General features: G+C 43.6%; 1 long non-coding RNA gene across 1 annotated transcript in view; it reads left to right on the forward strand.

The window, feature by feature from the left end:
• LOC122553339 overlaps positions 1 to 11420 on the forward strand; it is a 13995-nt gene extending 2575 nt beyond the window's left edge. The window contains exons 2-3 of the long non-coding RNA XR_006312685.1: positions 9089 to 9180; positions 10825 to 11420. This is a non-coding gene — a long non-coding RNA (uncharacterized LOC122553339). The remainder of the gene's footprint in view (positions 1 to 9088; positions 9181 to 10824) is intronic.
• The last annotated feature ends 465 nt before the right edge of the window (positions 11421 to 11885 follow it).

Genomic DNA, 11885 nt, shown 5'->3' on the forward strand with positions numbered 1-11885 from the left:
GTTGAAGTGTTCCGAGGCAGAAGATGAGGCGTTCTTCCTCCAGGCGTCTGGTGGTGAGAGAGCGGCAGTGAGACCTGCCTATCTCCTTTTCCATCTATCCACTCCACCCTCGCCTCCCTGACCTATCACCTTCATCCCCTCCCCCACTCACCCATTGTACTCTATGCTACTTTCTCCCCACCCCCACCCTCCTCTAGCTTATCTCTCCACGCTCCAGGCTCACTGCCTTTATTCCTGATGAAGGGCTTTTGCCTGAAACGTCAATTTCAAAGCCCCTTGGATGCTGCCTGAACTGCTGTGCTCTTCCAGCACCACTAATCCAGAATCTGGTTTCCAGCATCTGCAGTCATTGTTTTTATCTTTTGTGATTAGAAACCCACATAACAGTCAAAGCTGTGCACTCCCTCATTTAGCCTCAGATTATTCTCGGGAGAAGGGTGGGTTTAGTGGAACAGAGTTTGGAGTGGGGACCAGAAACAGTGGTATCAGTCCTCCCCATATTTAATTGGAAAATAAATTCTATTCATCCTGTCCTGGATGTTGGATAAGTTAGTAACAGAGGAGGGATTGAGAGAGGTGATGGTCATGTTGGAGGGTTGTCAGCTTTAAATGTATGAACTAATGCTGTGCTTTTAGACAATGTTACTAAGGGCAGCGTGGAGGTGGTAAATAGGGGGCCTAAGGATAGAGTCTTCGGGACACCAGAGGCAATGGAGCTGGGGCAGGAAGGGAAGAGAGTGTAAGCTCGTCTGGCTGTGATAGATGCACCATAATGGACCCAGGTGGAAGCAGTCTAATCCAGCCGAACGAGAGTGGAGAGATGTTGAGGCAGGATGGTGTGGTTCACTGTGTCAAAGGCTTCAGACAGGTCAGGAAGTTTTTCTTTTATTCATTTGTGGGATGTGGGTGTCACTGGCTGGGCCCAGTATTTATTACCCATCCCTAGTTGCCCCTTGAGAAGGTGGGGGGTGAGCTGCCTTCTTGAACTGCTGCAGTCCATGTGCTGTAGGTCCAGGATTTTGACCCAGTGACACTGAAGGAACGGTGATATATTTCTAAATCAGGATGTGAGTAGCTTGGAGGGGAATGTGAAAGTGGTGGTTTTCTGCTGACTTTGTCTATTTAGATGATTTGATTTATTGTTGTCACATGTACCTAAGTACAGTGAAAAGCTTTGTTTGCAAGCATTACAGGCAGATCATAGCAAACAAGGACATACAGATCATAGGGTGCTTAGACCGATGGAGGCATACAGAAGTGGAAATGGTCCTGGGTTTGGAAGGTGCTATATGAGGATCTTTGGTGAATTTCTGCAGTGCGTCTTGTAGATGGTACACACTGCTGCTACTGAGCGTCGGTGGTGGAGGGGGTGGATGCTGAGAAATAGTGAGTGGGAAGTTTACCTTCCTCACAATCACAGAGGATGTTATTTTGGACTTTGTTTTCGGTTCTGTGACAGGAACAGAAACCTGATTGACTCAAACACGGAGTTCCAGGAAGAATGGGCAAGGATTTTGGGAGGCAAGTTTATTTTTAATTCATTCACAGGATGTGAACATGATTGGTTAGGATCTGGAATTAATAATCTAACGATAACTGTGTAACCAATATTCCATTGTCAGAGAAACCCTTCAGGTTCACTCATGTCCTCTAGGGAAATAAATCTGCTGTCCTTACCTGGTCTGGCCAACATGTTGTTAGAGTCGTAGAGTCATACAACATGGAAACAGACCCTTCAGTCCAACTCAATGCTGATCTGGTTTCCCAAACTGAACTAGTCTCATTTTCCAGCATTTGCCCCATATCCCTTTGAACCTTCCTATTCATGTAGCTGTCCAAATATCTTTTAACTGTACCTATACCTATTACTTTTTCTGGCAGCTCATTCCATTTACATATCACCCTCTGTATGAAAAGGTAACCCCTTTTAAAACTTCCCTGTCTCAAACCTAAGCCCTTTGGTTTTGAACTCCCCAACCCTAAGGACAGGACCTTTGCTATTCACCTTATCTATGGCCCTCATCATTTATAAACCTCTATAACCCCTCAACTTCTTACGCTTTAGGGAAAAATGTCCCAGCTTCTCCTTTTAACTCAAACCCTCCTCTCCCTGTAACATTCTTCTAGATTTTTGCAGTACCCTTTCCAATGTAATAATATTCTTCCTATAACCGGTGACCAGAACTGTACACACTACCCCAAATGTGGCCTCACCAATGTCCTGTACAGCTGCAACATGGTGTACCAACTCTTACACTCAATGGTCTAACCAATGAAGGCATGCATGCTAAACATCTTCTTCACCACCAGGTCTACTTGTGACACCACTTTCAAGGAACTATATACCCGAGTCTCTAAGTCTCTCTGCTCAACAACACCCCACAGGGCCCTACCACTAAGTGTATACGTCCTGCCTTGATTTTCCTTACCAAAATGCAACACCTCATATTTATCTAAATTCAACCCCATCTGCCAATCCTCAGTCCATTTGTCCATCTGATCAAGATCCTGTTGTAATCTGACATAACCTTCTTCACTATACCACCAATTTTGGTGTTATCTGCAAAAGTATGAACCATGCTTCCCACATTCTAATCCAAATCATTCATAAAAATTACAAACAAAAGTAGACCCAGTACCGATCCCTATAGGACACCATTGGTCAAAGACTTCAGCTTAAAAACAACCATCAACCATCTCCTTCAGTCTCCTACTATCAAGCCAACTTTGTATCCAATTAGTTTGCTCTCCCTGGATCCCATGTGATCTATCTTCACTAACCAGTTTACCATGCGGATCCCTGTCAGTGGCCTTGCTAAAGTCCACATGGACAACATCTACCGCCCTACCCTCATCAGCCTTCTTGGTCACATCCTCAAAAGGCTGAATCAGATTGTGAGACATGATTTCCCACACATAACACGATGCTGACTATCCCTAATCATTCCTTGACTTTCCAAATGCCTCTCTCAGCATGTTCTTCAACAACCCACCCGCCATTCAAACTCATTGGTCTATAGTTCCCTGGCTTTTCCTTGCAGCCTTTCTGAAGAAAAGACACAACATTAGTAACCCACTTGTCTTATGGCACCTCACCCATGGCTGCAGATGATATAACTATTTCTACTAGGGGCCTCACAATTTCTTCCCTAACTTCCCACAATGTCCTAGGATACACCTGATCAGGTCCTGGGGATTTATGTACTTCTATGCTTTTTAAGACCTCCAGCACCTTCTCTTCTGTAATGTGAACTGTTTTCAAGACATCACTATTTATTTCCCCAAGTTGTCTAGCTTCCATGTCTTCCTCCACTGTAAATACTGACAGAAATATTCATTAAGTATCTCACCCATCTATACATGGGTGGTTCCACACATAGATGACCTCATTGATATTTAAGAGGCCCTATTCTCTGCCTAGGTACACTTTTGCCTTTAATATACTTATAGAATATCTTTGGATTCTCTTCAACCTTATCTGTTAAAGCTTTCTCATGTCCCCCTTTTGCCCTCCAAATCTCCTCTTTAAGTATGCCCCTACTCTCCATAGAAGGATTCACCTGATCCCAGTTGTCTATATCTTACATATGCCTCCTTTTGTTTACAAGAGCCTCAATATCTTTAGTCATCCACTGTTCCCTTCTCCTATCAGCCTTGTACTTCACACTAACAGGAATATACTGCCCCAGAAGTCTCATTATCTCGCATTTGAAAGCCTCCCACTTGCCAGGTGTCCTTTTAGCTGTGAACAGCCTTCCCCAATCAACTTTTGGAAGTTCCTGTCTAATAACTTCAAAACTGGCCTTGCTCCAATAACTTTATCTTTTAACTATCCTTTTCCATAACCTCAATGTGGTTGACTCTTAATTGCCTTCTGGGTAATTAGGGATGGGCAATAAATGTTGGCTTAGCCAGTGACACCCGCATCCTATGAAACGTAGCTTGGAGTTGGGAATGGTAGATTTCAAGTTCAGTAGATTGAAGGGATGATATTTTGAGGACTATGAGCTTCGAATTAGAAGTGTATTGTGGATTTATGAACTACAAATGCAGGAGATGGGTACAACATGGTTTGGGTTTGACTGGATTAGAGATAAAAGGATGAGAAGTGAAGAGGGTCCTTTGTGCTTCTGAACAAAAGGTGAGTGTAGCTGGGTGGACTGCACTGGAACTAGACCCAATGGAATGGAAACTGACAGAACTGCAGATGCTGGAAACCAAACAAAAACAAAAATTGCTGCAAAAGCCCAGCAGGTCTGGCAGCATCTGTTGAGAGAAGTCAGAGTTAGCGTTTCGAGTCTGGATGTGACTCTTCTTCAGAACAGAGAGAGGTAGAAATGTGATAGGTTACAGACAAAGACCCGAGAAGTAGCAGGCTATGACCATCTCCAATAAAAGAGAATCTAACCATTGTTCCTTGACATTCAATGGTGTTATCATTATTAAATCCCCCACTATCAACTTCCTGGGGGTTACCATTGACTAGAAACTAGGCTCATCATGTGAATAGAGTGGTTATAAGAGCAGGTCAGAGGCTAGGAATACTACAGCGAGCAACTCACCTCCTGACTCCCCAAAGCCTGTCCATCATCTACAAGGCAAAAGTCAGGAGTCTGATGGAATACAACCCACTTGCCCTGGATGGGTGCAGCTCCAACAACACTCAAGAAGCTTGACACCATCCAGGACAAAGCAGCCCACTCAATTGGCACCACATCCACAAGCATCCACTCCCTCCACCGCCAATGCTCAGTAGCAGCAGTGTGTACCATCTACAAGATGCACTGCAGAAATTCACCAAGGTTCTTCAGATAGCACCTTCCAAACCCACGACCACTTCCATTTAGAAGGACAAGGGCAGCAGACACATGGAACATCGCCCCCTGTAACTTCCCTTGTAAGCCACTAACAATCCAGACTCGGAAATATATCGCCGTTCCTTCACTGACGCTGGGTCACCATCCTGGAATTCCCTCCCTCATGTTACCCACTACATGTGCACTGCAGCAGATTAAGAGGCAGCTCTCCATCATCTTCGTAAGGGCATTGAGGGATGGCAATAATAGTGGCCCAGTCCGCGATATGCATGTCCCATGAGTGAATAAGAGGAAAATGCTGTTAGAAGTTGGGAAAGGAGAGGAGGAATAAAAGGGAAGCTGTGGAATTGGGCAGAGAAATCGCAGCAGGACCTTGATCAGCTGGGGAAGTGGGCCAAGAAATGGCAAATGGAGTTTAATATAGATATGTGTGAGGTCTTGTATTTTGGAAAGTCAAATCAAGGTAGGAGTTTCATGGTGAATGATAGGGCCTTAAGGAGTGTAGTGGAACAGAGGGACCTTGGAGTTCAGGTTCACAGTACTCTGAAAGACAGGGCCGTGAAGAAGGCTTTTGACACACTGACCTTCATCAGTCAGAGCATTCAGTATAAAAGTTATGTTGCAGTTATACAAGACATGGGTTAGGCCACATTTGGAGTATTGTGTTCAGCTTTGATCACCTTGTTATAGGAAGGATGTTATTAAACTGGAAAGAGTGCAGAAGAAATTTGCCAGGACTCAATGGTCTGAGTTATAGGGAGAGGTTGGACAAGCTAGGACATTTTTCTTTCGAGTACAGGAGACTGAGGGAGGACCTTATAGAAGTTATAAGATCATGAGAGGCATGGATAGGATGAATGCACTCAGTCTTTTCCCCCAGGGTTGAGGAATCGAGTACTAGAGGCCAACAGTTTAAGGTTAGAGGGGAAAGAATAAAAGGGAACCTGAGGGGCAAATCTTTTACACAGAGGGTGGTATGCATATGGAATGGGTTGTCAGTGGAGTTGTAGAGTCATAGAGATGTACAGCACGGAAAAAAGACCCTTCGGTCCAACCCGTCCATGCTGACCAGCAATTCCAACCCAATCTAGTCCCACTTGCCAGCACCTGGCACATATCCCTCCAAACTCTTTCTATTCATATACCCATCCAGATGCCTTTTAAATATTGCAATTTTATTAGCCTCCACCACTTCCTCTGGCAGCTCATTCCATACATGTACCACCCTCTGTGTGAAAAAGTTGCCTCTTTTATATCTTTCCTCTCTCACCCTAAACCTATGCCCTCTAGTTCTTTGTCTATTTATACCTCTCATGATTTTGTAAACCTCTACAAGGTCATCCCTCAGCCTCCGACGCTCCAGGGAAAACAGCCCCAGCCTATTCAACCTCTCCCTATATCTCAAATCCTCCAACCCTGGCAACATCCTTGGGAATCTTTTCTGAATCCTTTCAAGATTCACAACATCTTTCCGATAGGAAGGAGACCAGAATTGCACGCAATATTCCAACAGTGGCCTAACCAATGTCCTGTACAGCTGCAACATGACCTCCCAACTCCTGTACTTAATGCTCTGACCAGTAAAGGAAGCATACCAAACGTCTTCTTCACTATCATATCCACCTGCGATTCCGATTTCAGGGAGCTATGAACCTGCACTCCAAGGTCTCGTTGTTCAGTGACACACCCTAGGACCTGACCATTCAGTGCATAAGTCTTGCTAAGCTTTGCTTTCCCAAAATACAGCACCTCACATTTATCTAAGTTAAACTCCATCAGCCACTTCTCAGCCCATTGGCCCATCTGATCGAGATCTCATTGTAATCTGAGGTAATCTTCTTCACTGTCCGCTACACCTCCAATTTTGGTGTCATCTGCAAACTTACTAACTGTAACTCTTTTGCTCACATCCAAATCATTTATATAAATGATGAAAAGTAGTAGACCCAGCACCGATCCTTGTGGCACTCCACTGGTCAGAGGCCTCCAGTCTGAAAAACAACCCTCCACCACCACCCTCTGTCTTCTACCTTTGAGCCAGTTCTGTATCCAAATGGTGAGTTCTCTCTGTATTCCATGAGATCTAACCTTGCTAATCAGACTCCCATGGGGAACCTTGTCAAACACCTTACTGAAGTCCATAAGGATCACATCTACTGCTCTGCCCTCATCAATCCTCTTTGTTACTTCTTCAAAAAATTCAATCAAGTTTGTGAGAAATGATTTCCCACGCACAAAGTCATGTTTACTATCCCTAATCAGTCCTTGCCTTTCCAAATACATGTACATCCTGTCCCTCAGGATTCCCTCCAACAACTTGTCCACCTAACCCACATATCTTTTGACTGTGAGAGAAAGCGTATGGAGGGGCCTGTGTCCACATTGAGAAACAGTATTATGCACCACTTGCCCCCTCAACAAGCTCAATTTTACCCCTCTGTCATGCTGCAGATCCCAGAGGCACTGTCATTGATAATTCCATAACTGTGTCTGAAGGTGCAGTCACATATCCCCCCCACCCGCCAGAACTCTAGGGCATATGTTTAAGGTGAGAGGGAAAAGATTTAAATGGGATCTAAGGGGGAAGTCTTTCACGTAGAGGGTGGTGCATATGTGGAATGAGCTGCCAGAGGAAATGATGGAGGCTGATACAATTACAGCATTTAAAAGACATTTGGACAGGTACATGAATAGGAAGGGTTTAGAGGGATATGGGCCAGGAGTTGGCAAATGGGACTAGACTAATTTCGAATATCTGGTCAGCATGGACGAGTTGGACCTACAGTAAATCTCTATGACTCTATGATGCTCACAAAGTAGACATTGAGCTGTTATACCATACACCAGGGTGAAGTGAAACAGTCCATCAGCCAGCTCACCCCATGACCCTTTCTCCTTCAGCTCAGTTCAGCCTCCTCTCAGTAACACCATCTGCTGATGGGAGTCTTCTGTTCTTACACACAGCCCTGTCCAATCCAGTCCAAGAGTTGTTTCTCGTCCTTGCTACTTACAGTTAGGCTGCAAGGTCACCCCATGAAAGCACAAACTGCAATCTTCCTTGGAAATCTGGCTTCCTTAAATTACAACGGAATCTTTTTGAAAGCACCTAGGCTCATAACACAAGGTTAATCCTAGACTTCACAAAGCCATTGAGATACGTGGGTTTTAATCACTTCAAACCTTTTCACAGAAACGAGAGCAATAAAAATGTGAAACATTTGTCCAGACCAAGTTAGACCTGAAGACATAGGAGGTCATTCAACCCATTGATCCAGGCTGGTAAAGCACATAAAAATGGAACCCAAATGGAGAACAGAGTCCACAGTAAGAAATTGTTGGACTCAATGTTGAGCCCTGAAGGCTGTAAATTGTCTGATTGGAAGATGAGATATTGCTTCTTTAGCTTGTATTGAGTCTTACTGCATCAAGCTGTAGACAGAAACTGTGGCCTGATGGTAGTTTGGAAAGTTGTGCAGAATGTGAGTGGTACCATAGAAATGCAGGTCATTCTGTCTAATTGAAGCCCTAAAAATGAGCCTGGAGGAATTTTGAAATGAACACCTTGATGAGACAGGAGAGAAGAAATGAATGGTGATGGTATTTTTCTCAGATTTGTGGAAGAAGGCTGAAAGAAGGAACAAATTACTGCAGATGCTGGAATCAGGTTTGAAAAGAACAAATGCTGGAGATCACAGCGGGTCAGACAGCATCCACAGAGAGAGAGCAAGCTACTGTTTTGAGTCGAGATGACTCTAGATTCTAAACGTTAGCTTACTGTCCGTCGATGCTGTCTGACCCGCTGTGATCTCCTGCATTTGTTGTTTTCAAACCTGATTCCACTTCTGAAGAAGAGTCATACCTCGGTCTCAAAACATTCTCTCTCTCTCTCTCTCTTTCTCTCCCTCTCTCCCCACTGTCTGACCTGCTGAATTTCTTCAGCCCTTTCTGTTTCTATTCAAGATTTCCAGCACCAACAATATTTTGCGTTTATAAACCTTCTTGCATCCTCATTGTCTGATTCAGGGGAGGTCATGCTGCAGTGCCAGTTTCTAAAAGAGAGTTTTCCATTAATTCCTTTTCCTAATTCTTTTGCCATAATCCTGCAAATGTTTCCTTTCCAATTATTTATCGAATTCCTGGTTTGAAAGTTTCTGTTTAATTAGCTTCCACTGCCCTTTCAGAAGGATCATAGCAACTTGCTACAAAAATATAATTTCACCTCACCTGTCATTGTTTCTTTAGCTTGTCACATTTGCTCTTTGATATTCCAGGTAGACCCGTCTCTCCGCCTCAGACCTTGCTGTGAAGATGGTAATAACTGCGGCCAATGAAGAGGACAACGCTTCGAATGAAGAAAAGGAGAGTAAGGAGGAGACCATTCTGGCCATTTTAGGCATCGTTGGGACTATCCTCAATCTTTTAGTCATCATCTTTGTGTACATTTACACAACGTTGTAATCAGGGCTGACCAAGCCAGGCAATAGATACTAACTGCAGTTGGGAGAGGCTCTTGATGGTGCTGTTAATGTAATAATAGTGTACACAAGGCAAGTCCTGATGTTCTTGACTATTCAAAGAACTCAATTATCTTTACTTAAGATGCAATGTGAATGCGAGGACTGTGTTAGATAGAGAGCATCTATGTAGAAGACCATGTCAATTTGCCAGCAGGGATCAGCCTTTTCCTTAAGTCTAACATGCCAGGACACTGGTGCAATGAGGAAGAATAACTGATGTCAGGCTGGTAGTGTAATGATAGAGGAGGCCACCAGACAAAGGCTTCTGCAAGAAGCTCCAACCAAAATCACCAATGATGATCTTGTGGTATCTATCCTGAACAACACAGAACAGAGTTGGCTTTTTCTGTTCCTGTGCAATCCTCCAACTGACTGTCTTCAAATCTGGATTATGTCTGGATCAATTCTCTGCAGCTAACCTTGAAGGTTTTACATAAGAAGTGCAGAGGATTGCCCCAGGGAAGGAAGCGAAGAAATGGATAACCTGGATGCAAGCAAACAAGCAGGATGTTCACCCATTAAGATGGATATATCACAGACCCTGAGCACCACAATGAATTGTCTCACTTGTTATCTTTTCACAATTCAAACATGATTGGATTTGAGCAGTTTCTGAACACACAGCATTTCCTCTGACTTCATGAGCTTCCAACTTCATCATCCCGGTCTGGAACATTGATCTGTCTGATGGTCTCTCAGAGGATCCACTGACCAGAATGTCCACCATTGTCATTTTGCCAATTTCCTGCTCATTCAGTCAATGTCATGGAGCAGCCTCTCCTGCCCCCTGCCTTCCCCAACCTGTATAAACAACTCTTCTGTTCTACCACTGGACAGGCTCACGTGAACCCCTCCCCCCAAGGTGGATTGGGTCACATGGCTGGTTTAGATCATGTGGTCCTCTACCTCATCCAAGAAATGACTGACATGTGACTCCCAATTACAATTTAGGATGAAATGAAATGGAAGCACATTTTGTAAGGAACTCAATTTTCCCACTTTTAGAGCTTGTATTCTGTATGAAACATTCGCGCTATTGAAACAGGGATTTTGGTGAAACAAAGGATAATGTTTAAATTTTAATTATTCACTCGATAGGTCTTGGGACTTAAAACTATTTAATGTTAAACCATCTTCCTAACACCATTAGTGATATTTAACCTTGTTTTGAATGAATGGCCTTTTCCCTCAAAGATAAACATAATTTAAGGTTGCTTAACTGTCTGATAAAACAATCCAGTGGTTTTAACTATGATATATCAGAGTGATTACAGGACTTGCATTTATCCCAGTGCCTTAATCTTCATTAAAATGCCCTAGTATGTGTCAAGGGCCAAACACAGATGAAGACAGAGTTAGGTGAGATGACATACTCAAACAGCTAGGTCTCCTGTGGAGAGCTTCAAAACCAGGGGGATCGGTCATGAGAGGTGCTGGTAAAGCCCAAACATTCTGACATGTTTGCCTAATGCAAATTCAATTAACTTCAGCAGATCAACTAACTCCACAAAGATCTACGCACATGATGCACCAAGGCTCCTCAGACAGCGCCTTCTAAATCCCCGGCTACTTCCATCGAGAAGGACAAGGGCAGCAGATACATGGGAACACCACCCCCTGCATGTTCCCCTCCGAGCCACTCAGCATCCTGACTCGGAAATGTATCGCCGTTCCTTCAGTGTCACTGGGTCAGAATCCTGAAACTCTGTCCATGACTGGACTGTGGGTGAACCTGGACATGAACTGGACTCTGAATTTCAGGCCTCAGGCCTCTAACATAACAGTGCTCTCGCAAAGACAGAACTTTATGTTTATGTAACACTTTCAACCAGGAAAACATTAAAAAGCATTTTATGGAATCACAGAGTTGTTAAGATATAGGTGGATGTCATTCAGCCTATCATGGGCTCTCTGAATTAGACATTTCATTTATACTGTTGTTCTGCTGCCTTAGCTGTGGAACCCAGTCTATTCTTCTTTTACTGATTTCCTTTTGCAAGCCTCAGTTTCCCCTGCCTCCACCACACTGTCAGGCAGGGCATTCAGCCCAAGTGAATTTCTAGATGAAGAGTCACCTAGACTCTAAACATTAGCTTGCTCTCACTGCATGGATGCTGCCCGACCCGCTGTGATCTCCAGCATTTGTTGTTTTCAGTGATAAAATTACAATGAATTTGAATACAAGTACTTGTTGGCAGTGATTGTGTATTTAGTGTGTTATTTAACTGGTTTGTGTTAAACCCATCTGTGAACTGTTTGAAGAAATTGCTTTCTTATCTATTCTCCAGTTTAGATACTTTCCTGAATGGTTCACACAATTAAAAGGGACATTTCCCTCTGCTTTTTCTCCATCATCAATAGCTTGGCATTTCTAGCTCAATCACTGGTAGCTCACTGTGTGAAAGACAATGTTTCTCACCACATCATTTTTGCTTCATTTGAAAACTAAATCAGTGTTGTCTCGTTTTCGTGAATGGGAACAATTTGTCCCTATTTACTCTGTCCGGGCCACTCATGACTTTATGAAGATTATGATCAGACAGAAATGACA

Source organism: Chiloscyllium plagiosum, chromosome 10 (genome assembly GCF_004010195.1).
Source record: "Chiloscyllium plagiosum isolate BGI_BamShark_2017 chromosome 10, ASM401019v2, whole genome shotgun sequence".
NCBI classification, from domain to species: domain Eukaryota; kingdom Metazoa; phylum Chordata; class Chondrichthyes; order Orectolobiformes; family Hemiscylliidae; genus Chiloscyllium; species Chiloscyllium plagiosum.